We start from the raw sequence: 6,000 nt of genomic DNA on the forward strand, positions 1-6,000 counted from the left end.
ACTTAGAGAAGAATTAAAGATGTACTGTAACTAAATATGGGATGCCAGAATCTTAAAAGGACATCTGTAGAAAACTGGTGAAATTAAAGTAAAATCTATAGTTTGGCCATGGTATTATTCCAGTGTAGTTTCCTGGCTTAATATTATGGGTATTTATGTTTTAAACAGTAAGGTAAACAGGGTAAAGGATATAAGGGAACTCTGTCCTCTTTCTATTATTTAAATATAAATGTTCTATTATTTAAATATGTCCTCAACTATTATTTAAATCTAAAGCTATCTAAACTTATTTCAAATTAGAAAAAAGCACCCCATGATATCAAATACAATACACTTCACATTTTGTCAACCAATGGGGGAAAGAATGCAGGTACAGATAATACAAACTCTTTTACATCTTATCTAATCCCAAATTAAAAAAAAAAACATGGATCAGAAAAAAACATATCCACTCATTTACCCAAACACAAACTGTATTTAGAGTCTCCACATGCTGTGTTTTTCCATTAGCATGGATAATTGGAAACTGACTGCCTTTAGAAATGAGGCCCAACTTCTCTCCCTGGGCACAACACAAGATAAATTCCCAGGGCAATGGTCTATGTTATTGAATACAAAAGTAATTAAGTTCATGTATCCTATCTTTTGTGTAGAGGTGTAATTCAGGTGGTACAAATCCTTTCTTGAACTCAAATTCAATAGTCATGTACAATTCCCCTATTTGTGGTATGCACAAAGGTTGTAGGAAAATTATCATAAGTCATACATTATAGTTAGATTCTTATGAAGGTTGGATGTTTTCACCTGAAAAAATCCATTCAAGGGGCATCCTTTCATTTGCATGGAAGAAAATTTGTAGTTGAGTCAACAGTAGCACATGGAGGCCTACAGCTTTTGCCTGCCCCATATTCCCCATATTCTCTTTCTTTCTATTCTTTTTTTGTTTGTTTTTGCTAATGATTCTCTGATTTTCCTTTAAGGGGCCACTTTCCTTTCTCTCTGTATGATTCAGGAGAGGCAGGTGCCACATCCTAGCTACAGAGGTAATCTCACAGTCGCCGCCTGTCCAAACATGGTACAACATGGTACCCAAGTTCAGGATGTAGATACGACCACAGCCTGGCCAACAACGTTCCATTCTAGGACTTTACTTTGAACTATCAGCAAAGACAAGGGTTTATTTCTCCATCGCTGATGATACTAAGCGGATAAGATTTAAGTCCAGAGTCAAGGGTGCCCATCTAGCTGTTATCTTGAAAAAGATGCTGATAATCAGGTCAAAAGAAATGAGAACAGAACTGAGAGAGGGTAGAGGAGACAGCATAATGGTTATGCTAAAGACTTTCATGCCTAAGGCTTTGAAGTCCCAGGCTCAATCACCCCACACTGCCATATGCTAGAGATGTTCAGTGTACTGGTCTCTGTGTGTGTGTGTATGTGTGTGTCTGTGTGTGTGTGTGTATGTGTGTGTATGTGTGTGTGTGTGTGTGTGTGTGTGTGTGTGTGTGTGTGTGAGTGTTTCTATGGGTATCAGAATAAAAAAGCAACCCAGAATATGAAAACACATATGCAGAAGACACTGGTACTGAAGGAATCTCTCTCCCTCTCTCTCCCTCCCAACCCCCCCCGTGTGTGTGTGTTTGTGTGTTTGTGTGTGTTATTGTATGTAATATTTGGGGGCTTGGCTGACCCTAGATAGCTGAAGGAGAGGAAAAAGAAATCAAAACCACAGATTATCAGATTATTGGAGACTTTTATATAAAGAAACTAGATAAATTTTCATTTCATAGACTAAGCCCTAGTACTATCATTTAACATTAACCTTGTACCTATATTTCCCATTAGTTGACCTCCTATGGGACAGAGACCATTAATCTGCAAGCAAAAGACAATAGCACCACAGCAGCAAACAATTCCCATTAATCTACTGTGTGTCAGGCATGTACTAGACATGCTTCAAACAGTAGCTCCAGTACTCACAGCATTCTTTTGAAGTAGGTCATTTTAGCCTCCCTTATTAAACAAGAAAATTAGAAATTTGAAAAGAATAAATAACTACACTGTGACCCCATCACCTGGTCTGTCATCACCATTATTCTACCCCAGATCCATCTAGTCACAGAGCCCTTCACCTTTACTCTAAGTCTTCCTCCTTTACCAGCTTCAAATCTAGCCAGAACAACTACATGGAGGACACTGTGTTCAACTGGTATGACTGGAGGTGGCTGGAAGTGCTGACTCTGCCACGTGAAGAAAGGACCCAATAACCACCTGCATACCATTCACCTGGCAATTCAAAATAAAACTATCCTGCAGACAGTATCTATTAGCAACAATGAGCAAAATGTGTGCATTTCTTCTGTATACAAAGGCATTCTAATACAGTGTCAAATGTATGTTTGTAGCTACATTTTTCAAAGAATAGTGATGAATACTTAAAAGACTCAGAAGTAAAATTTCTCTTATTTATAATAATACAGTTTAAGTATTTTGTGTCACTTAACCTGAGCATCAATTTCCTCATCTGAAAAATGTGAATGAATAATTACACCGACTTCATAGAATTGTAGTGAAGGATACAAGGAGATAATCCAAGTAATGTGCTAGTTAATATATAAATGATAGAACATTATAAATGACCAAAAGAGTTATTTAGTTGTTATTATTACTGCTATCTTTCTGGTTTCTGCTTTCTTTTTATTTATTTATTTTTTGCTTAATCTAATGTCATGTGTACACAAAAACTTTTTAAGGACTTTATGATGGCCATCACAGTGATTAGCTAAATGGCATACCAGGAGAATGGTTTCAGGTGTGTGTGTGTGTGTGTGTGTGTGTGTGTGTGTGTGTTTTGCAGAAAATTGAGAAATTTTGCCCAAGTACCAACAACTGTACATACTGTAAACCATTAATACTCCCAATAGAAAATAAAATAGAATTACCATATTATACAATAATTCAACTTTGGGTTATATAACAAAAAGGGAAGCAAAGACTAAAATAGATATCAGTATGCCATGTTCTTGTATTATTCACAATAGACAAAAGGTGGAAACAGTACAATTGTCCATTGACATATAAATAGGTAAACAAAACAAGGTACATACATACAATAAAATATTGTTTGGCCTTAAATAGGAAGAAAATTCTTATGTATCCTATAATGCTAATGAACCCTAAAGACATTAAAACTGGAATAAACCAGTGTTAAAACACAAATACTGCCAGGCTAGCCTGAGGGTGTTTCTTCCTGGGCATGTCCTCTCCAGGTTGGAGAGAACTGACTGGAGCCAACCTAGGCTGCTGCTTACTCAGCAACGTGGGAGAGGAACCAGGAACTCTCATGGCTGAGCGGGAACATAATCCAATGTTTATTGATTAGAAAAGAATCTGCCTTTATACCTTCTGAGATGGAAGTGGCAGGCTGTAAGAAGGAACTGGGTAGGAGAGTGGGTGGAGAGAAGGAAAAGAGCGAGTGTGAATTTCATCTAACCAGTGGGGATTAAACCAATGCCCTCCAGGTAGGGTGGGTCTCAGGCAAAACAGTGATTATGTAAATAGACCACAGCATCAAGCAATGCAAGGGAACTTGGTGTGATGACCAACACGGATAGAAACAGAAGCAGAATTAGCCAAAGGAGAAATGATGACTAACAAAATACTGTATGAACTTACTTTACAAGGCAACAAGAATAGTAAAAATCATAGTGACAAAAAGTAGAATGGTTATTACTACTGACAGGGATAGAGGGGAGGGTTGGTATTGCTTAATGGGGACAGGGTTTCTGTTTTGTAAAATTAAAAGTTATGAAGATGAAACATAGTAATGGTTGCTCAAGAATCTTATGTATTTAATACCACTTAACAATATACTTAAAATGGTTATCTGGTAATTATTATTTTATATGCATTTTACAACAATAAGAAATGTTTAAGTCAAGGTACCAGCTTACTGGTAGAGTATAGGACATGTATGCATGAGGATACCAGGTTTGATCCCTGGCACAGCGTATACCAGAACTGAGCAATGCTCTAATTTCTTTCTCTTACTCACATAAAAAAATGAATATAAATAAGTAAATCTTTAAAAAATATTTTTTAATATTTTAATTCATTGCCACCAAAAAAAGATGGAAAGGAACTGCAGGGCTCTAAGTCTCTACAGAAAGTAGAATGGTGATTACTACTGACAGGGACAGAGGGGAGGGGTGGTATTGCTTAATGGGGACAGGGTTTCTGTTTTGTAAAATTAAAAGTTATGAAGATGGAACTTAGTAATTGTTGCTCAAGAATCTTAATGTATTTAATACCACTTAACAATATACTTAAAATGGTTAGCTGGTAAATATTATGTTATATGCATTTTACAACAATAAGAAATGTTTAAGTCAAGGTGCCAGCTTACTGGTAGAGTATAGGACATGTAAGCATGAGGAACCAGGTCTAAGTCTCCTCAGGCAGATTCATTGTTGTGTAGCAGAGGGTGAGTACTTATTTTCACACACATTGTGAAGAGTCCCAGAAACCTCCAGGGTATTTGAGTGGGAAACAACAGAAACAGAACTTCAGAGCTTTTACATCTTATAACTATTTGGGTGGCTCAGAGAGAGAAACTGTAACAAAGAGTGCTAATATATGATGTGTTGTTCAAGCATCTATTAGAAGAACAAATGAAGAGTTCTATTTCAATTTAATGAAGCAGAGAACATCAAACACACATTTCAAACTATAAAACATGCCTTTTCATTGTAATCTCCCCAGGGAAGGTTACAAAATAGATAGGAGTTAATATCTGAAGATTAAATAACATGATAGCAGATTTTGATATGTTTGACTTACTTTTGGAGAAATGAACAAAGACTGTTTTACTCATCACCTTTAATAAAGAGCCTAATAGGTCAGTGTTAACCCCATCATGAGACTGGAAAGGAAGAAGTTGAATGTGTGGGTATATGTTTATTACAATGACCAACTAGAATGTGGTGTTTCCAGGGGAGGCTGGCAGGGCCTCAGCAAATATACTCAGAATTCTGTGATTCTCTCACAGGAAAATAAATGGTCTCCCCATTTTATTGTCACCTCATTGAAGGGAAAAAAAAAAACTGGTAAAAAGAACCAGTTTCCATATAAGATGTCCTGCTTCTTGGGGTCAGAAGATAGTGCACCCACCTAATAGGGCACATACTTTACCCTGTGAAAGACCAGAATTTAAGCCCCCAGACACTACATGGAAGCACCTGGACAGTGGAAGCTTCATAAGTAATGGAGCAGTGCTATAGAGTCTCTCCTTATCTCTCTAACCAATGTCTTCTCTAGACCTGACACTCTATCTTAAAAATCAGTCTCCTGAAATGCAGGTGGATTCAAGTTCTTGTCTGGGGAAATGATATCATGGCTGAAAAAGGACCAGAAATCTGGATCAGGTAAGAGAGTAGCTCCTAATTATGGGAAAGGTGAATAGATATTTGTAAACTCCATTGATTTGATGTGATCTGGGCCCATATTCAGCTTAGGAGCCTATGTGACCTCTGCATCCTTGTAGATCTGAACTCACATTCTGTGCTCATGAGTAGGAACATTCCAAGCTGCCCTAATATTGACCTATCTTCCTCAGCTGTAGTATAGAGTGTGTTGTCCAGCCTACCTTTGGAGGATGGAACATTCTCTACCATATTTGATCCAAGTTGAGGGCAAGGTCCTATGGGGGTCCACAAAGGGGTCTATTTTGTTGTTCCTGATAGAGGTGACTGGTAACAATGGAGAGAGGGATTTGAGGTCTAGGCACATCATGTCTGTTTGGGAATCTCAGGACTCCCCAACTAGGGCCCCAACTGATGGGGTGACCTGATAGTGACTAAAGAGTCATCACTAAAGTATTCCAGTCTCTTGTTTGCTCTTATTCAGCTTTTGCAGTCCTTGCTTTGATAAGGTTAGCTTTGGAGTGAGTGAGGGAAGTGTACTAGGAAGTAGGTGAGGAGGGTATCTATGTCTAAATAGACA

The sequence above is a fragment of the Erinaceus europaeus genome, chromosome 2 (genome assembly GCF_950295315.1).
Source record: "Erinaceus europaeus chromosome 2, mEriEur2.1, whole genome shotgun sequence".
Lineage (NCBI taxonomy): Eukaryota > Metazoa > Chordata > Mammalia > Eulipotyphla > Erinaceidae > Erinaceus > Erinaceus europaeus.